The sequence below is a fragment of the Nicotiana attenuata genome, unplaced genomic scaffold (genome assembly GCF_001879085.1).
Source record: "Nicotiana attenuata strain UT unplaced genomic scaffold, NIATTr2, whole genome shotgun sequence".
Classification (NCBI taxonomy): domain Eukaryota; kingdom Viridiplantae; phylum Streptophyta; class Magnoliopsida; order Solanales; family Solanaceae; genus Nicotiana; species Nicotiana attenuata.
The window spans coordinates 59,179-81,741 of NW_017671931.1; the positions used below are offsets into that span (position 1 = coordinate 59,179).

A 22,563-nucleotide genomic window follows, 5' to 3' on the forward strand; every position below is an offset into this window, starting at 1 on the left:
ACAACTTTGCATTCTTTATGAAGCAGATAGATTAGTTCACATTCACCCTATGGTGTATATTTTGTGTTAATGTATGACAAAAGCAAATGAATATTGGAATATTTTTTTTTTTGTAAGATTGAAGGTTACAAGTTTGAGCTTTTTACTAATTCGACAGGTCAGGCCAAACGAGTTTCGGAAATCGCCATTTGGCAAAGCTCACAAATTTGTATCATTCTGCAGCAGGTTTAAAATTTCACAAATTTGTAACATTCGGGGGCTGATTTATAGCTTAGACTATGGGCACGTGAATCCATGATCTATCTGGCAAAATAAAGTATTTTATATATGCATTTTTTAGAATCGATCAAATATTAACCACTGACACCCACGCTTCAAAAAAGTTGAATGATGCACTTGATTGAATACTGAGTTATTTACCCAAAGGAACATAAATTGATTTTCACTTTATACTTTTTTTTTCTCCTTTCTTTAGTAGAGCAACCATATTTTAGAAATACTAGATCCGCCTCTGTTCTTTATAGTTGTCTTTGTGATCATAAAGTTTTACTTTCCAGTTTAAACCCAAAAAAATACGGGCCACGATTACATTTGACGGCAAAATCCATTACTATTTGTTCATACCAACAGCGTGTGTTTATAAACTCCATTACTTTCTCTGCTTTTTTATTGTTATGGTATTATGAACTATTTGGTATAATGCTTGGATACAGCAGCAATACCTGACATTGAATTCTGCTTGACATAGAGATGTTTTCATGGATAGAATGCATAACAAACGAGGAGAGATATCAATAGAGAACGAAGCTCAAGCCCTAGCAACTTCTCTGGTGGACCTATGACAGCTCTCCATATAAAAAAGCATAACGTATTTCATTAAATCCACAACAAACAAAAACAACTTCTAATTCATGTATTTTATTCAACAACACATAAAGAAAAAATAAACCATTTGTGTCTTAAGTATATCCTTTTAATTCTAACATGTATCTCTTCAACTAGTGATCATGACTAACCTCGTCGCCGTGACTAGAAGACACTTCTGGTCTTCGTTCACCTCTAATGTGACATGCATGTTCTCTCCTGATTATATGATCAACGAAATCTCTGCTAGTTTCAAATTTTGCTTTGGCCGTTAAGAAGAATATTGCTTCCCTCCATAATGCAAGTCTGATACATGCTAAATTTCTAAACAATTATAGTCTATGACCTGAAAACAGTAAAATAAAATGAGTATTAACATTATGACTAGGTAGTAAGATATTCCTTTTACTTAGTTACAACATTCCATATGATTAGCATAAAGACCATCCATTGGTGTAGCTACCAACGCAAGAATACAGCACTATGCCTCTTACAAAGATCAACAGGACAATTAGATCAATATGCTAGTCACTCCTGTCCCCTCCGCCACCCAACCAGGGGCGGACATACGTTACTCCAAGCGGTGTCATCCGACACCGCTTCGCCGGAAAATCTTAAAAAGTACACATATAAGCAGTAGACTCAGAAAACGGATATATAATTAAAATGACACCATTGGAAAAACAAGCGTACTTAGTCTAATGGCCAGCGCGTCCATTTTCACCCAAAAGGGTGGGGGATCGAAATCCACTCCTTACATTTCTGCATAATTTTAAAGCATCTTTAGTTTAAAAATTAGATTCTACAGGAATCGAACTATAACCTTAATTTACAACTTCTGAGTGATCGAATTTGCTTGTGTTACTCTGCTCAACTTGTTATTTTTCATGTCGTTATAGTGTTTTATTTTTTTAATGATGACACCGCTTACAAAAAATCCTGCGTACACCCCTGCACCCAACGAGACAAAATTTGGGTGAGAAGTGGGATTAAAAATTTCATTTTTTTCCTTTCTTGTTCTCACCCAACATAGAAATGCAAGAGGTCTCACTGCAGCAATCAAGTGGGACAATGCTAATCAAGGGAATAAGACAATCACAAAGAAGTAGCCCATCAACCGACAAAAAGATTAAACCATCCCAAAAATTAGAAGTCCGAGTTAAAGAAACAAGCGATGAATTAATTAAACAAAAATAGCACTACAAGTTGTACTATTTTGTCCTCCGTGAATTCATTTTCCTCAGAATTCTGTGGATGGTTTCAAATGTGACACTGGCCATCTGATTAGCATCATCATGTTCGCATATATCTAGACTTAAAAAAACTTTAACGAAAATAATCAGTTACCTTCCATCAAGTAAAGTAACCAAATCTATCACTATAAGTGAGGATAAGCAGGCAGGTCATGGTCAACATGTCTGCCTGTCCATCCAAGGATAAAAAAAAGCCCAATTTAAAAAAAGTCCAATTTTTAGCCCAACACGTGAAGTTCTCTTGCCAAACCACCTCCTCCTCATACCTCTGCTCTCTCACTCCTCTGCTCTGTCCATTGTTATTCTTCTAACTCCTCTTCTCTGTCTATTGTTATTTTGCTGTGTATTCTTTTTCTCATCTTACGCTTCTTGTATTGATATAATTTATTTCAGTCGTTGAGAATATATTAGGTATTTCTAAATTTTGTTCTCTAGGTGTTTGACAAAATTATTCAATGAATCAGGTTGTATTAGATTTCTTATGCACACTCCTACCTTTTTCTCTGATTTCATTCTTTGATTGCATTTTCAGTAAGCGCTTTCGTGTAAGAAAGGAATAAATCAGTATATGACTAATTCAAACACTTCAAAATTGATTTAAACATGAAACTGAAAGGTTCATAAACTACGAAAAAAGAATTATCTTTCATTCTGGATTTTTCAAGGAAACTTTGTTGGAATCTACAAGTTATGTCCATAGAATAGGAGAAAGAATATAATGTTTTGGATATTAGGGAATAGAGCCAGTTTTAGTAAACTTTATTGCATTAAGTGGTTTACTTAGTTTTATAAAGTTTTCTTTCATGTTTTGGACATTGAACGTGGTGATCATTTTGCAGCTGATAAATTTTAATTCTTGCTTCTGTCTACTCCGAGTTGATTTTGTCATGAACTAATGTGGTGGTTTACAGAGCTGCTGCAGTTTCAAGAGAGAAGGGAGGGGCATGTCTTCAACTGAAACTGTCGTACAATGGATTAGTTCTTGTGCTGCTGCTTTTACTCCGTTGGATAGATAGTTCTTGCACATGCTTGCTCCCTGGTTATCTAAATCTCTTTCAGGTCCTCATTTACAACGTTTGGCCCCTATTTCTCTTGTTCATTCTGAATTCTATTTCTTTACCCTTGCTCTTTCCTTCTTTTTGCAACTAATCCTAATTCCATTCCATTTATATGTGGATTATATATTAGAAGAGTCAATATGTGTGTACCCTATGTGTAAGTCAAATGGAACATGCCAAAAAAGAATCATCAAACTCCAATTTGCTTCTGGATTTGAAGAGTATTCAATATTATTTTTTTTCCGCACTTTATTAGTGACAATAAAAAGTAGTACATAGTCATAAAGGGAAAAAAAGGAATTGACTGTGATGAAGAGATTAAATTATTGTGCTAATAGCTCGAATGATGAATCATATTTGCACAGATGTTACATCAACTACTTGGTAGTTTCGTGATACTCTGCTGAAAGAGGTCTCAAAATTTTGAATGACTTTCATGAAAGCTACCTTTTAATATTTCTGTTTTTGTTGTTTGCTATTTTAAATCTGGTTATTTTGTAGGAATAGTTTTTCAAATGAATAGGATGTTTACTGTCTGATAAGTTAACCAAATTTTTCTACAATTATATATACCAAAAGTACAAGTAGTTGATCATTTTAAGTCCTTTCTAGCAGTTAACAAACTATGTAATCGTGCCATATATTCTTGAAAATGCAGAACAGCCAATATAGATGTAGAAAGCAGTGAATAAAAAATTAAAAGGAGTATAACTTGGGTATGAGAATGGACGTTGTGCACATAACTATTTGAGTACAATAATGTATATTTGTAAACATTACGTGTTGCATAAAAATATCACACAAGTGTAGGAAACTGAACACTTTGAATGTGTATTTAGTTGCGCATAGCTTTTCGTCTCTCATTCCGTAAGGCAACAGTGAATATTTGCAACAAAATTTAACACTTATTAGCTAACTGACTAATTTAATTTAGTTTGTGGTGCGTTGTTAATTTGGAGTGCATAGATGGCGCACGTTGGTTAGAGCAACTGAATTAACTTTTATTTTTCCCCTCTTTGGTTTTTTAAGTCATGAAATATGAAAGAAAACACAGGAGATTCATGTGCAGCCAGTAAAGTTCTTCAAGCACTGTGAAGTAGAGGTTATTAACTCTCCCTTAATAGCGTCAATAGGACTTTTATTAGGACACGACGCGTCTGTCCAACGATAAGTATGAGTTTTCAGTTTACAACTTTCATTTTACTGTTTCTTTATAAGTCATTTTGAGCTCTTATCTGTTCAAATGCATATCTATATGACCAATTTCATCTTAACATTACTAAAAATATCTTTTCACTTCTCTCTGAAGTCTTTGTCCTAACTATTAGGTTTACCCTCACCTTCTATGAATGGTTAGTGCATAATTACCTCTGATTGATGGCAAGTTATTCATTCTTTTATATACACCTCCTGTTAAATCTAAGGAAGGATGTGCTATGTAAAATTTACGTGCTTCGGATTAAAAGGAAGATAAAATTTTGCACACATAGTTGGATTGAAACAGGGACATTGAGGGATGAATTCCCTACTCTTTGTAGTTCAACCCTGAACAAAAATGTTTATATTTGGTGATTGTTTTGTCAATCCTGAATGACATCTATAGTTTAAGAAAAACTTTAATGACAGAGAACATGCACCTTTCATACTTTTGCAGCCACTTTGAACTTAGTTCTTCATCTTTATTACCATTGTCTCTTTTTTTTTCTTTTTTTGTTTAACATTTTCTCTTCTCCATTCATATGTGCAGATGGTGAATTCAACCCATGCATTATGGTCTTGCCACCTTAATCAGGGCATTTACTATGAAAACAGTCATGGTGATCAAATATACATTGTAGGACAACCTCAATCTTCCTCTGTACAACAACCTCAAAGGTGATTGCGGACAAATAAATCTTTAATAGAATTATTCAACAAAGTGAAAAGGTAATGGAGTTTATAAACCCTTCTCTCTGAAGTCTTTGTCCTAACTATTAGGTTTACCCTCACCTTCTATGAATGGTTAGTGCATAATTACCTCTGATTAATGGCAAGTTATTCATTCTTTTATATACACCTCCTGTTAAATCTAAGGAAGGATGTGCTATGTAAAATTTACGTGCTTCGGATTAAAAGGAAGATAAAATTTTGCACACATAGTTGGATTGAAACAGGGACATTGAGGGATATTCCCTACTCTTTGTAGTTCAACCCTGAACAAAAATGCTTATATTTGGTGATTGTTTTGTCAATCCTGAATGACATTTATAGTTTAAGAAAAACTTTAATGACAGAGAACATGCACCTTTCATACTTTTGCAGCCACTTTGAACTTAGTTCTTCATCTTTATTACCATTGTCTCTCTTTTTTTTCTTTTTTTGTTTAACATTTTCTCTTCTCCATTCATATGTGCAGATGGTGAATTCAACCCATGCATTATGGTCTTGCCACCTTAATCAGGACATTTACTATGAAAACAGTCATGGTGATCAAATATACATTGTAGGACAACCTCAATCTTGCTCTGTACAACAACCTCAAAGGTGATTGCGGACAAATAAATCTTTAATAGAATTGTTCAACAAAGTGAAAAGGTAATAGAGTTTATAGACCAGTAACTCTGATTATGATATATTTACTGTATAGGGTGTCCAAAGTTGCTACAATCTTCTCCAAAAGCTAGATAGTAACTGGGACAACAAGTGGTCTTAGAAGATAACACGAAGGACAAAAACAACACACCAAAATGCCCTGCTTTGTGTGAAATGCTGTCGAGGCAGCATGTCTCAGCCAAGATAATTGGCAGAGAAGAGGACTTTCTATTTGCAGCAGATGTTACCTGTGTGAAAAATGACGAAGGAATCTATCAGCCATTTAAATTTTTTTGGTGTTGACTTCATGATGCCACAGTATATCAAATGATTACTTTCAGATTGGCAAGCACAAAGAATTGATAGAGCATTCTTCTATTGTAAAATAAAAATGTATATTTTCAATCCTTCATTAAATTACCACATGTATCAACTGGTACATGACATTACATGTGCATTTACAATGTCAGCTTGGTTGAAAGCATTTATTGTAGTCCGCAAATGTTGTCTATCTACTATAATAAAAGAGGTGATCTGCCTATTGTAAGGTTTCTCGGAGGTGGCCCAAACCCAGGTTGTGACGCTTCCTGTTGAATACATAATATTGACTTGAAGTTCATATACACAGTACGAAAAAAATATTATCTCACTCTCGAGATTGGTATAAGGTACCAAACCACACGAAGGAACATGGCATTTTCCTTAGACAATTTAGGCTCCTAGAGAATTAATGAAGTAGGAGAACATTTACAGAATACTATTAGAAACAATTGCGCTATTGGGCCCGTGCTTAGCACGAGCAATTCCCACTAGTAGCAATATAAAGATACAAGAACCATAGACTGACTTCATTTAGACCAAGCAACAAATTCTAGGAAAAATTCTATTAAGGCAGAATTGAAAAATATAGCTTCAGCGCAAAACGAAATAGCCTTGCCACGCTCAGAAATACAAAGTCCCTGTCATCCGTTATAAAGTTGACAGAGAGACTAGATACAGCAATATAAAGATACAAGAACCATAGACTGACTTCATTTATGATACGCTTTAGAAGCAATTGGACAAAGCGTAAAGCAACATCAAGGATTAATTTCACTCACCTGCAACTGGCATACATCTTGACATAAAGGTCGTTATAAAAAAAAAACAGTGTTAAGGGCAGCAACCTGTCATATTAACACAGCAACCAATAAGTATACTGAATTGCTTTGAATCAATTTAATTGATTGTTAAAAGAAACTCTACTAGAAATCTTTTCGTAATATTTGTTACTCTAATCTAACTCAAACAAAGAAATTAAGTAGGCGTTTGGACATAAAAATTGTAATTTTTGAAGAAAAAAAAAAGTAGTATTTGTAGTTAAGTTGAAAATTGGTATTTGGAATTTGAAATTATGTTTGGACATGCATTTCACTTGGAAAAAAATTGCAGTTTTGTGAGTTGGGAAAAAAGGTTTTTTGAAAATTTTGAAAAAGTGGTCAAAACCACTTTTTGGTTTTTGAAAAACTCATTTTCAAAAAATTCCCAAAAACTTGCAAAATTTCACGGACAAATACATTTTTGAAAAAAAAAAAAGGAAAAATTTATAATGGACAAACGGGTCCTAAAACTTCTCAAATTGCAAATGTCTGAAAATGATGTATCATCTTTCAAAGAATTGAGAACTATTTCTAAACACCCCATCAATCGTTATTGTTCAAGTGACAATATGTCTATGTGATATTTATCAAACACCAAATAGGCTTTTAAATCTATCCTCTAGACGCAAACAGCGCAACTATTTAGTACAAACAAATGAATCAAAATAAAAGAAATCACAAGCAATATAGTAAAAACAACTGAATCAGAATGAAACCCACTCTCCTGTTATAAAAACATGAGTACAAAGTATAACATCGCAAAACTGAAAAAGAGAAGAACAAAACTTTATGGGGTTGAAAACTTTATTGTTCAAAATATAACAAGTTGCATCTTGTGATTACAAACACTCTTGCGACGTTGAAAACTTTATTTTCCGGATTGAGCTTGGGAAGTATCTTTCTGTCTTCAATTCCTTTGATCGTTCTATCTTTATTAATTAGTTTATTATTTCTATTTCTATTGTGTATTGCTCGAACATATCAAAGTTGGGAGAATACCAGACGATGCATTTCTATTGGTAAATAAGTCCAAATATGATATGTATAATTGGTTATTCTAATATTCTAATTATGAACCATACTTTTGTGTCTTACGTTGGTGACTGGTATTTTAGAAGATGATGACATTTTGATATATAGCAAGTCATTGACTATAATATCTTAAATTTAATGTAAGAATTTAATGTAAGAGTAAGGTTTATAGGTGCAATTTGAAGTTATTCCAACCAGGGAAATCTGGTATGGGCTGTTTATGACTTCTTTATATTAATGTTACTTTCTTTTTATATGGATATGTCAGATTCGAGGATGAATTTCCGAAAGGAGGAATCGATATGGTCCTGGATAGCCCGACTAGCACGAAGCTCATTATAGAAGAATAATTTCTTGTTCCTTCTAAAAATAAGACTTTCTATGTTTTGTTTCCTAAGTTGGTTTAGCATTTCTTTCAAGGAAGCGACATCTTTGTTTCCTTTCATGGTAGATTTCTACCATCCACATTATTTTTCTTGCAAAATAAGGGTTTTTCATTCCTTAATTTTACTATTCTCTCATTGTTTTATTTATTTCCTTTCTTCATTAGAGAACGAATTATTTTTTTCCTAGCTCTACGTAATAGCTATAACTACTTGGTAGACTTGTTTATATGTGAGATTTTACATATTATTATTACATATAACTTTGTGAGGCTGGAAACCTTATAGTTAGGATTGAACTTCGGAATACCAAGTTTGAAATTTTAACAGTAATCCTTTCTTCTTTAAATCTTTATATCTTTGATTCTTACTTGTCGTTCTTTGGGAACTTTTATATCAATTGTTACCATAGATATTCAACTAAGATCTAAAGTTCTTAGCCTTTAATTCCTTTGGAAATTTCTGTCATTTAATCTTTTATTAATTAGTTTATTATTTATTATTTCATTGCGTCTAGCCCGAAACATATCAATTGGTATTTCAGGATATTAATATAAAATAAATGATCAAAGGAATTAAAGACAACTAAGAATCTAAGACCTAATTGAACATCTATGGTAACAATTGATATATGAAATCAATCGCCCCCAAAGAACGACGCTTAAGAACCAAAATGTAAAGATTTAAAGAAGAAAGAATTACAGTAAGAAACAACGCTTGAAAGTAATCCCAAAGTTCAACCTGAAGAATAAAATTTTCACCTCAAAAAGGTGTTTGCAATCAGTATACAAAAACTCTCTCCTAAAAAACAAGTCTCAAGTATTTATAGCTATATATTACATAAAGTTAGAAAAAGACAATTTCTTATTCTAATAAAGAAAGGAATTAACTAAAACAAGAAAATAATAGAAATAAGTAATAGAAAGCCCCTATTCTACAAGGATAATAATATGGAAACCAGAAACCTACCAAGAAAAGGAAACAAGATCTCCCTTCTTCAAAAGAAATACTAAAATAACTTATGAAAGGAAACAAAACAAAGTTTTTTTTTTTTAATGAAGTAATTATCATTAACAAAAGGCATCCAGAAGATGCAGAATACAAGGCAACCAAAAAGTTAGCTCCAGAACTATGTCTATGCTAGAATTAAGGAGCTAACAAAATCCAAAAAATTATCTAACACTGTTTACAGGGGAATGAAAATGCCAGCTAAACAATCTAACTAAGCATCTGGCCTTAAGAGTGTAAGTTGGAGTTGAGATCCCATCAAAGCATCTACTATTCCTTTCGGTCCAGACACTCCAAAAGATTACGGCTGGGATCATCCTCCAGATCCTTTTGATCGTTTTATCAACTCTCCAAAAATGCCAACTAATAAATGCTTCCTTAATGTTTTGAGGCATGATCCAATGGAAAACCTAAAATAGAAAGGAAAAAGTTCCAGAGATCAGCTGTGAGAGGACAGTGTAGAAATAGGTGGCTGACATCCTCTGAACTTTGGTGGCACAAATAGCATCTGTTCACTAAAGTTATGCCTCTTTTGTTGAGGTTGTCCTGTGTTAAGCATGCTCCATTAAGTGCTATCCAAGAAAAGAATGAGACTTTCGGAGGTAGTCTAATCTTCCACACATGTTTCCATGGCCAATCCTCCAGGATGCCATTCTCAGAGCATAGATGATAGTAACCAGCTTTGATTGTATACCTCCCTTCTTTAGAGCTTCCCAACAAGATTTTGTCCAGGTAGATGTGGACTAAAGTTATAGTCTTCCAAGGCTGCAAGGAGAGTGAGTAGGTCATTGATTACCCAATCTTGAAGATTCCTTCTGAATGTGGGGTTCCAGCTGTTGTTTTCTATGTATTGGGCAATAGAAGCATCCTTGTTACATGCAAGCTGATATAACCCAGGGTAAGATTCCGGTAGGGTTGTGCTGCCAATCCATTTGTCTTCCCAGAATTTGATATGTTGACCATTGCACTCTGAAGGATGTGTTCTGGAAAAATTCGTTCTTGTGACTGCTTATGTGTTTCCAAACTCCAACCCCATGTGGTAATGTGCTTTCCTTGGTACACCAGTGGCCTTGAGTACCAACTTTAGCATCTATAATTGTCTTCCAAAACCTGCCTCTTGTTGCCCATACCTCCAAAGCCATTTCATTAACATGCTTTTGCTATGATTCTTCAAATTCTTGATACCCAAACCCCCTTGGAAATTTGGCTGAGTGACTTTGGACCACTTCACCAATGAGAACTTTTGAGTTGTGCTGTTTCCATCCCATAGAAATATTCTTCTCAATTTATCTGCTTCAGAACTGAGCTTGGGATGGGGTATAGTGAAATAAAGTAAGTTGGAATACTATCAAGAACACTGTTGATCAGTGTGAGTCTGCCGTCCAACGAAAGATATTGCATTTGCCATGTTGCCAACCTCTTTTCCATTTTCTCAATGATGCCACCCCAAATACCTACTGACTTAAATTTAGCTCCTAGGGCAGCCCTAGATAGGTGGTAGGTAGAGAGCCTATTTTGCAACATAGTAAGTCTGCCAGCTCCTCTAGATTAGGGACTTCATTGACAGGATAAATGATGCTCTTCAGCATGTTAATGTGCAAACAATAAAGAGACTCAAAAATCAGTAGAGTGGGGTTTAGATATGATACTTGAGAACTCTCAGCTCCACAGAATACTAGGGTGTCATCGGCATACAACAAATGGGAGACAGTGACTGCATTGTCACGGTTCCTTCCTACTTGGAATCCTTGTATTTGGCTTTCTCCAGCATTTGAGTGAGTCCTTCCATTGCTAGTATAAAGAGGAAAGGGGAGAGGGGGTCTCCCTGCCTTAGGCCTTTTTCGGGGGAGAAGAAACCTACAGGACTTCTGTTAACCAGCACCGAGTATTTGACTGTGGATATGTTGAAAAAAACCCATCTTATCCACCTGTCTCCAAATCCCATCTCCTTCAGAATGTTGATGAGAAATGACCAATTCAATTGGTCAAAAGCCTTTTCAATATCCAACTTGCGCAATATCCCAGCTTCTCCACTTTTGAGTTTCCAATCCAAAACTTCATTGGCTATCAGGGAAGCATCTGTTATTTGTCTATCTTTAAAGAAAGCACTTTGTTGACTCAAAACAAGTTTGCCAGTGATCTTATTTAGTCTTTCAGCCAGGATTTTAGCAGTTATCTTGTACACGCTGCCTATTAGACTAATAGGTTTGAAATCCCTTAACTCTATTGCTCCTTTCTTCTTAGGTATAAGTGCAATGAATGTGGCATTGCTAGATTTTACCATATGACAGTGCTGATGATAGTAATTAAGAGTATTCAAAATATCTGCCTTGATGAAATCCCAGCACTATTGAAAGAAAGCCATAGTATACCCGTCAGGCCCTGGTGCTTTATCAGGGGCACATGCTTTCAGAGTTGCCAGAACCTCTAATTTATCAAATGGTGCTTCTAACCCTTCACTCTCCTCAATGGTTAAAGAAGACAACCCTCCAAAGTTAGTTGTAGGCCTCCAAGGTTCCAACTCATGGTATAGTTTCTGATAATAATCCAAAATTTCTTCCTTGATGCGTATCTTGTCTTCAATTATGGCTTCACCCACTTTGAGTTTGTCAATATGATTGTTTCTTCTCTGAGAGTTTTCCATTCTTTGAAAATACTTGGTGTTCCCGTCTCCCTCCTTCAGCCATAAACACCTAGATTTTTGTCTCCATGATGTTTCCTCTGCAATTGCAACCTGTTGGAGTTCTAGTCGCAGGTTGAAAGCTTTCAACTTTTTCCTCTGCAGTCTGTGCCCTCTGTTCTGCTATTTGCTCCAGCATTCCTAGTTCTTCAAGAGCTCTGGCTCTTTTAGTTTCGATCTTGCCATAAATCTCCTTGTTCCATTTTGTAATGTCCTTGAGGCTCCTTAATTTCTGAGATAGTATGAAGTCAGGAGAGCCTCTAATTGTGTAGGACTGCCACCAACCTTTTACTAAGTCCAGGAAACCTTCTGTTTGAATCCACATATTCTCGAATTTGAAATAAGATGGTGAGTTTTCCCGGTCTCCACTCTCCAGCATTGGTTTATTGTCAGAAATAACTCTAGGCTTTACCATCTGCTTTACAGCTTTGAAGGTGTCACTCCATTCAGTAGAATCAGGAATCTGTCAATTCTTGAAGCCTGAAGGTGATCCTCCCCTTTTGACCAAGTGTATTCTGCTCCTTGTAATGGTATATCAATCAGGCTTAAGTCTAGAATTGCATCAGAGAAGCCCTTCATTGCTTTGGACCTCCTTGTGCAGTTAAGTCTTTCACTTTCAAACCTACATGCGTTGAAATCACCACCAATTACCCATTGATCAGACCAAAGCCCTCTGTTTGATGCTAGTTCATACCACATTTTTGTTCTTTCTGGGTTTGTGTGAGGTCCATAGACTCCTGTGAACACCCAGTTGAAGTCTTCTGTTAAGCTCTCGAATTTGCAAGATAATGTGAATGTTCCAGATTGGGAATCAACACAGTGCCAGAATCTCCCGTCCCACATAATTAGAATCCCCCCTTTGGTGTCACATGCAGGAAGATCAACCCATGACACCCATCTGCTTCCCCATATTTCCCTGATCAATGAAGAGCTCTGGTTTTCAATTTGTCTCCTACAAACAGAGAATGTCCAGCCCCCACTTGTGAATGAGAGATTTTAGCGTACTTCTCTTATTCCTATTGTTTAAACCCTGTACATTCCAACTCAAAAATTTTTATCTTCATCTAGAGTGAGTTTTTTGAGACCTGCCCCTAACCTTCTTGCCACTACCCTCCTGTAAACCCCATTTCCAATTTTTTGAGTTCAGCTTCCCCTTTGGACTTCCCTTTCCTAGACTCCACCTCAGTTTGTGCCTGTTGTTGCAATTGAGTTCTTCTTCTCTTCCATTCTTAAAATAATGCCCATAATTTCATGTTCAAAGGCGGCAACATTAACCCCAAAAGCTTTACAAGCTTTTAGCATTGCCATCTTTGTCCACCTTGATGCCTCATATAGTGTTGGTGTGTCCACCACTTGCATGCAAAGATCTTCTCTCTCATGCCAGGGCAAAGGGAGAAAATCATTGAGTGACTCAGAAGAGAATTCAGATTCCGGCTCACTAACCTTTGGTGAATTTGCAGATAATAATTGTGGTAGTAGAGGAGGAGGATTAAAATGAATCAAAGGCTCGGCTTCATCACCGGCATCGAATTGAGTGTGTGACGTTTCCCCTGTGGTGCCAGTTTCCATGAGTTTGGAGGCTTGAATTTCGAGAGAGAGGGGATCGTAGTCGGAAGATGCCTGTGAAGGAGACGGCTTAAAATGCATGGGTCATTTATCGGACAAGGAGTCATCTTAGCTATTGCTAGCGTTTGAGGAGAACAAGAATAATGGTAGTGAGTTTAATTGGTTAACCACTCCATCTACCATACTTGGGACTTTCTCGGAGGAAAAAAGAGATATGCACTAAACATGTTGATGTCAATTTTTCCAACCCTAAGGACCTATCGAGATTCAAAAATCATTGCAAAGGACTAGAAGATACTAATCGAGGATGATGCTTTATGACAGAACTTAGTTCTTGTCAGGAAGGTCACGGTGAAATCATTAAACATATAGATGTGACCATGTTATTGACTTGCTTTGAGATTTAGGTTGTTTCCTAAATTACCATGATTCACATCCAAACAAGACAAATTAGAAAGACTTGGAACCACTTTTACAACTAGAAGATGTTTGTATATAACAAATAACTATAACATAGATCACAAGAAATAATGGACGTAAAAGCAGCACCTGTTTTTGGATTGGATAGCTAATACTTGACATGTGGCTCATGTCCTATTCCAAGTATTACCTCCTACTTTGATCTAACACAAGTACAGAGTTAGTTGAGAAAGTTAAATAACAATTTAGGTTTTCCTTATTACTTGGTATCGAATTTCTCGAATTATAGGGGCATGCTGATTGATATAAGCAAAACTGAAACTAAATCCAAGGAAGGAAGAGATATAGCTTCACCTATTCTTTTTACTATAGTTTTTGATCCATTAATATTAGAAAAGGCCAAAAAAACATAGAAAAGAGTTGTGTTACCGGATATGTATAAGAGATACCATAGTCTAGAACTCATAGTTCAGATGATGAAGATTATGTTATACAAAGTGTTAATTAAAAGCAACCGCTTCATCGCTTAATCAAAGTGAGGGATTACTGCTTCATTGGTGAAGCCATGCGGTTTAGAGAAGTGAGCTTCACACAATGAGGAATAAAGTGATCCTAACGAGTAGCAACGATTATTTGAATCTTACTTTAAAAGATGAAAAAATAAAAGAGACAAGGGGAAAATGACACTATGCCCTAGTCCTAATTTGTGCGGAACCATGTGACTGATCATGGATTTGAATCTTTTTGACACATAAGCTTAATATGTATATGTATGAAGCACCAAAAGCATTCTTCTAGTTGGGTCCACACAAATCTTGTCAACCTCTAGAAGAGAGTGTCATTAGGGACAACGTGGGAAGGTAATTATTACAACAACAACAACAACAAAAAATTTAGTATAATCCCACAAGTAGGGTCTGGGGAGGGTATTGTGCACGCAGACCTTACCCCTAGCTTGTGACGGTAGAGAGGTTGTTTTTGTCTTTCCGATAGACCCTCGGCTCAAAGAACAGTCAGAAGGAAGCGACCAACCATAACAATAACAAGAAAGAAAAGAAAAAACAAAGACTCATGTATGCTAACAAATAGCTAGAGATAAGAAATACAAGAATATTACTAATACTATCGGTAAGAAGGACACAACATATAATAAAAGGTCTAGGAACAGGAAATAAGATTATTACTAATACTACCAGTAATACTAGGAGACACCCTCGACTACCTATCAACCTTCGAACCTAATTCTCGACATGTACACCTTCCTATCTAGGGTCATGTCCTCGGTAAGCTGAAGCAACGCCATATCCTGCCTAATCACCTCTCCACAATACTTCTTAGGCCTACCTCTACCCTTCCTCAGACCCGCCATGGTCAACCTCTCACACCTCCTAACTGGCGCGTCTATGTCTCTCCCCATCACGTCCCGAACCATCTCAGCCTCGATTCCCGCAGTTTGTCTTCCACAAGGGTCACTCCCACCTTGTCTCTAATAACTTATTCTTAATCTTATCTTTCCTAGTATTGCCCACAAATCCATCTCAACATCCTCATTTCTGTTACTTTTATCTTCTGGACATGGGATTTCTTGACTGGCCAGCACTCCGCACCATACAACATAGTAGGTCTAACTACTACTTTGTAGAACTTGCCTAAGGTAAATATTAGGAGTTTCAAAATATATAAACGTTTCAATCTTTATGGACAGATAAAAAAGAACTAGTGTCAAACAAATTGAGACAGCGGGAGTACTAAGTTACGCATATGTTTGTTATAGTTTTATTTTTGAGAAGTCTTAGCTTCACTTCAAAAATAAGCATACATTTCATTTCTCACTTTTTGCTTTTGGCCCACAAACCTTGTTCCTGTTTTACACTTTTCGCTTTCTAAACCATAGGTCACATAAGCAAATGTGTCAAAAGGTTGGACCGCAAAAAGCAATATGTAAGGATAACTGTTGTATTACTGTTTGATATTGAAGATGGTCAATATAAGCACATGTACAGTGTTTGTTCTTTGAATTAGGTAAAGATTGGCGGCAACCTCCACTAGTTTGAGCCACATTAAAGGTACAACAGGTACATTCATTCATGCATGAAGGTCTGCCATGAAGAGACTATCACATCTGCATATGTCCTTCCTAAGTGCAATCTCTAGATTTCTTTTTCTAGACCCATTCTGTTGATTGTTAGACTGTATCTGTGGAGCTATCCATGAGGATTGAAAGGAAATAAGTAAGAAAAGAAAGAAGCCCGGTTCGAAGAGTAATGGAAAGTTCAAGGGGATCAAAGCTAAGAGACCAGATGGAACTCAAGAAGTTGGAATTTCATGCCAACTATGAAAAAGACGCTATGAGAAGAAGGTTAGCTGAACAGAACAAATGAAGGCTAAAGTAGCGTGTCAGAATATTGGGAGAAAAAACAACAAGAACAAGAAAAGAAGATTAAAGATGCTTGTTGAGAAGTGGAATGCTAGCATCTACTGCTTCAGACTAAGTTGCGGAGTAGAACTGACAGACTTGGTAAGACAAGTACGGGAGCATATATGAGTGGACAGGTGGAGTTTGGGTTGGTTTGAAGTGCATCGCTTGTATAGCCAACACTTTGTAAGCTTACTTGTTTGAAGCAGTGAGTAGAGTATATTAACAGTCGGGAACAAAAAGGTGTGCCTCGGAAATAGTAGCTTGAAAGGTAGCTTCTTGCAATGAAATAAGAGAAAACTTCTTATTAACTTGACTAATAAACAAAGTGCAAATGGACCCCCTAATATAGGATTCTTGGGATATATACAATATGGTAGGTAATCGTCCTCTATGCCTAATAAAACAAGTAAACATTCTATAGTTAAGTACATAAAACCTTAACATATCCTATAGAATATATTGCAATATTTTCCTTACTCTAGTTCAATAACACATGTGGGTAACTATCCTCCTAATATTCAACTTGCCCCCAGAACTCAAAGTGAGAAAATCAACTTGAGTTTTGTTTTGGAAACACAGAAAGTTGTCGTAGAAATACCATTGGAATAGTACACAATCACTCTAAAAAAAGAAAGAAAAAAAAAGGATGTGATGGAACTCTTTCCTCTAGAAAATAGCTGGTAACTGCACACTGAAAGAAATTGCTTTTTATACTACAAATGAAAAGGGACTCACTCTCAGCCACCAAAAATGGTGTTTGTTGCAACTCTCCATAGCCTCATCAGTGTGGCTTGAATTGGCAAATAATAGCAAGAAATTCAAGGTTTAGAGGAGAGTGTTAGTCACTTATGGTGGAGGCTTTAATCACCATAGAGGAGCAACTCCACAATGGTTGATCAAGAGAGAAGGGTGTCAATCATCGGAGAGAAGAGCCGCACCAATTACCAAATATAGAAAAGACAACAACAACAACCCAGTATAATCCCACTTAGTGGGGTCTGGGGAGGGTAGTGTGTACGCAGACCTTACCCCTACCATGGGGTAGGGAGGCTGTTTCCAAATAGACCCTCGGCATCCTTCCCTCCAAGAACTTCCCACCTTGCTCTTGGGGAGACTCAAACTCACAACCTCTCAGTTCGAAGTGGAGGTTGCTTACAGAAAGAATAAAATTGGTAGGGCAGACAGCTTAGGCGAAAATTGGTTGAGATTGTACTAAAGCCATAGAGGCTCTCACACCATGTGAAGAAAACAAGAAAACTTCTTAGTCGAACTTGACTAAATAATTAATTAACAATGTCAAGATTCACATTGCAAGATTAGTCGAACTTGAGTACGGAAATATTATAGATAATTTTATAAGATACATAAGGATATTATGGAAGACGCACATATTACATGAAGATGGCAGGCATACTTCCATATCTTAAACAAAGAACGGTATAGGAGTATTGTGCTGGGTGATTTGGCTAGCGTTTGGATATAAGATTTCTTAAACATGAAAAAAGAGTTTTTGAAGTTGTGCTGAAAAATAATTTTTGGAAGCTAAGTTGTGTTTGGACATGCATTTTATTTGGAAAAAAAATCGAAGTTTTGTGAGTGGGAAAAAAAAATTGCCCTAAACTAGTTTTTGGGTACTTTTTGAAAAAAATTCAAATTTTTTTCAAAAACTTATCATATTCCATGAACAAACAATATTTTCAAAAACAATAGCCAAAATTTATGGCCAAACGGGAGCGCTTATAGCAGGTCGAGAGTCGACGAGATTTTGCGTATTGTTGGCGTATTAAAGTTAAGGAAGTTGAGGAGGCTACGCGTAAGATGAGGAGGGCAAGAACGACCGGGCCAGACGAGATTCCCGTGGAATTTTGAAAAAGAGCGGGCAGAGCAGGTTTGGAGTGGCTAACTAGGTTGTTTAATATTATTTTTAGTACGGCAAATGCCCGAAGAATGGAGGTGGAGTACGATGATTCCGTTATACAACAGGGGTGATATTCAAAATTGCAACAACTACAAGGGCATCAAGCTGCTAAGCCAAACTATGAAGGTTTGGGAGAGGCCGGTGGAGATGCGAGTAAGGAGGAGTGTGTCTATTCCTCAGAACCATTTCGGATTCATTGTCGGGACGTTCTACCACGGAAGCCATCCATCTTGTGAGGAAATTGATGGAGCAGTATAGGGATAGGAAAAGGGACTTGCATATGGTGTTCATTGATCTAGAAAAAACATATGACAAAATCTAAAGGGAGGCTTTATGGAAATGTTTGGAGGCTAAAGGTGTATCGGTAGCATACATTAGGACGATTAAGGACATGTATGATGAAGTCGGGTGAGGAGAGTGGGAGGAGACTCGGAACACTTCCTAGTCATGATGGGGTTACACCAGAGCCTTTAGCCCATTTCTATTTGCCTTGGTGATGGATATATCGACGCGTCACATTCAAGGGAAGGTACCATGGTGCATGTTATTTGCAGATGACATAGTACGGAATGACGAGACGCGAGGTAGGATTAATGCTAGACTGGATGTTTGGAGACATACCCTGGAGTCTTAAGGTTTCAGATTGAACAGGACTAAAACAGAATATTTGGAGTGCAAGTTCAGTGACGCAACTCAGGAGGAGGCGTGGTAATGAGACTGGACTCACAAGTCATCCCTAAGAAAGAAATTTTCAAGTGCCTTTGGTTAGTGATCCTAGGCAATCGGGAGATCGACGATGATGTCACACACCGTATTGGAGAAGGATGGATGAAATGGAGGCTAGCATCCGGTGTCTTGTGTGATAAGAATGTATCACCAACACTTAAAGATAAGTTCTACAAAGTATGGTTAGACCGATTATGTTGTAAGAGGCGACGTGCTGACCCGTCAAGAACTCTCATGTCCAGAAGATGAAAGTAGCGGATATGAGGATGTTGAGTTGAATGTAGGCATACTAGGAGAGATATAGTCAAGAATGAAGATATTCGAGACAAGGTAGGTGTGGCCGCAGTCGTGGACAAGATGGAGGAAGCGAGGCTGAGATGGTTCGGACACGTAAAGAGGAAATGTCCATATGCCCCAGTAAAGAGGTGTGAGAGATTAGCGAGGGTGGGTTTGAGGCGAGGTAGAGGTAGACCGAAGAAGTATTGGGGAGAAGTATTGGGCAAGACATGGCTCATCTTCAGCTTACCGAGGACATGACCCTTGATAGGAGGGTGTAAAGGGCGAGAATTAGGGTAGAAGGTTAGTAGGCAATCGAGCGTCTCTAGTAGTAGTAGTGTACTCTAGTTTTTCCGTACTCTTAGATTTCTATTACTATCTGACAGAATACTTGGAGAGTAAGTTCAGTGGCGAGACTCAAGGAGGGGAAGAGGAGGTGAGGCTGGACTCGCAGGTCATCCCTAGGAGAGGGAGTTTTAAGTACCTTGGATCTATTATTCAGGGGGATAGAGAGAATGATGAAGATGTCATACATCGTATTGGGGCAGGATGGATGAAATGGAGACTCGCTTCCGGTGTTTTGTGTGACAAGCATGTGCCACCAAAACTTAAGGGTAAGTTCTACAGAGTGGTAGTCAGACCAACGATGTTGTATGGGGCTGAGTGTTGGCCAGTCAAGATCGCTCATGTCCAGAAGATGAAGGTAGCAGAGATGAGGATGTTGAGATGGATGTGCGGGACACCATATTAGATAGGATCAGAAATGAGGTTATTCGCGACAAGGTGGGAGTGGCCCCTATTGAGGACAAGATGCGAGAAGCGCGACTTAGGTGGTTTGGTCATGTGAGGAGGAGGAGCACAGACGCCCCGGTGAGGAGGTGTGAGAGGTTGATATTGGAGGGCCTACGGAGAGGTAGAGGTAGGCCAAAGAAGAGGTGGGGAGAGGTGATTAGACAAAACATGGCGCAGCTTCAGCTGACCGAGGACATGAACCTTGATAGGAAGGTATGGAGGTCGAGGATTAAGATAGTAAAGTAGGTAATCTAGAGTATTCATAAATGTATTAGTATTGGCACGCAATCTCGCTTTCTTTTGGTAATAGGTTTTATGACTAACCGTAATTTCTTTCATTGTTGATCACCTTACTATTTGGTTGTTTTTATTCTACTTTTATATGGCTTTTTGGTATTGTCCCTTCTTGTCTATATTTTCATTAATGTAGTGCTTATATTTTTCTAAGCCGAGGGTCTATTGGAAACAGTCTCTCTATCCTCACAAGGTAGGGGTAAGGTCTGTGTACACACTACCCTCCCCAGACCCCACGGTGTGGGATATTACTAGGTATGTTGTTGTTGTTGATGTTGCTTACGTTTTGGTTTTTCTACTATCTTGTTGTTGTTACCGCTTCCCTGACTTTCACACTACTGCATTTCTTTCTATCTATATATTGTTGTGATCATGTATGTTTGTCTTGAGTCGAAGGTATATCAGAAATAGCCTCTCTACCTGCATAAGGTAGGGGTAAGGTTGTGCACTAACTACCCTTCTCATATCCCACTTGTGGGAGTACACTGGTTTGTTGTTGTTGTATATAAGGATATTATCATTTAATTATATAATATTTATAGGCCGTCTTAGGCATAGAGAATGATTACATATTAAATTGTACATTTGACTAGAATCTTATATAAGAAACCACTCTTATACCTTGTTAATCAATCAAACTAATAAGAGGTTTTCTTTTCTTTCTTAAAATTGCATCAATGCAGGCAGACGTCCTTGGTTAAGGTCTCACCCAACAACAGAATTATAAAGGGTGGAGGTGTTGGCAGGAGTCAAGAGAGTGGAAGAACCAGATATTATAGGGGAAAAATTTGAGCTTCTAATAACATCTATGTGTTGAAGAAAATTTATTGTTATAACCTGGATTTCTAACACAAATGACCTATTCAAATCATGGATTAAGGCTAGATTATGAGGAATGAGGATCTTCCACAGATAACATACAAGAATGACTGACCACAACGACCATTGAAGAAGAGGAAGTAGAAGCTATCATCAAAGGGTGTGGAGGAAACAAACGTCTAGTGCCCAGCGGCTTTTCGCTCAGGTTCCACAGTGGTTATACAAATGGCATTGGAAGCTAAAATTCTCCTATCAAAGAGGAGTGTTTAGAAAGAGTTTAATACTTCCTTCATAGCTCTAATTTCCATGAAGAAAGTTGTATTTGGGGTGAAAGGATTATAGCCTAACAACCTAGTGTGAGCGTGTGTAAGATTATCTCCAAACATGCTGGTAGAAAGGATGAAAGTTTCAAGGTTAAATTGTTCTATATTTTCAAATGACCATTGTTAAGGTAAGGAAAACTACTAATGCAGCTTTGATTGCTAATGGATACCTGAAGTTGAGACAATCAGTTGCTTAGGACTGTTCATAATTGTGTAAAAACTGAACCAAAATTTTCATTTATCCAGTTTTGGTAATATAATAACTTTAATTCGGTTTCGATATTATATGGTAGCGAACGCCGGACTGCTAAGACCGGCAATGTTATATGCTAGTAAATGTTTTATGTTGTACTGCTAAAGTTCAACATATCCACAAAATGAGTATTGTAGAGATGCGGATGCTAAGATGGATGTGTTGTCATACGACATTAGATAAAAGATTAAAAACGATTACATTCACCGAAAGATGCAAGTAGCAAGCATTGAGGATAAAATGAGAGAACAACGCTTGATATGGTTTGGTCAGGTCCAGCACCGACCTGCAGATGCATTGGTTTTTTTTATAAGGTAAATTGTATTAATCAAAAGGGAGAAAACTCCCGTATACAAGAAGTATACCAAAAAGTAGAGAATTCACATCAGAACATGATTCTCTACAAATGACGCCCAATCTTCTACACAAGTAGGGGCTATTATGAGTGCACCAAAAAGCGATCAAAGATAAAAGACTATTCTTAAGATGTGAAAAAGGAGACTCAATCCCCTCAAAAGCTCTCATATTTCTCTCCCCCCAAACTATCCACATGAGAGCTAACGGGGGCAAACTTCCACGCCTTTCGTTTTCTTCTTCTACGAAAACCGACCCAGCTATATAACATTTCTTTTACAGTGCTTGGCATCACCCATGGAACACCAAAAAGATTCAGGATTGCCCTCCACAAACCCGAGGACACAGGGCAATGCAACAAAAGATGATCAACTTCTTCCCCTGAGCTTTTACACATGTAGCACCAACTAACAAG

The 22,563-nt window shown here is 37.2% G+C and overlaps 1 long non-coding RNA gene across 1 annotated transcript; it reads left to right on the top strand.

Moving 5' to 3' along the window:
* The first annotated feature begins 2,361 nt into the window (after nt 1-2,361).
* On the top strand, nt 2,362-6,294 carry LOC109210923. Its single transcript, XR_002065627.1, has 4 exons — nt 2,362-3,176; nt 4,923-5,101; nt 5,571-5,698; nt 5,802-6,294. It is a non-coding gene; the product is annotated as an uncharacterized LOC109210923 (long non-coding RNA).
* The last annotated feature ends 16,269 nt before the right edge of the window (nt 6,295-22,563 follow it).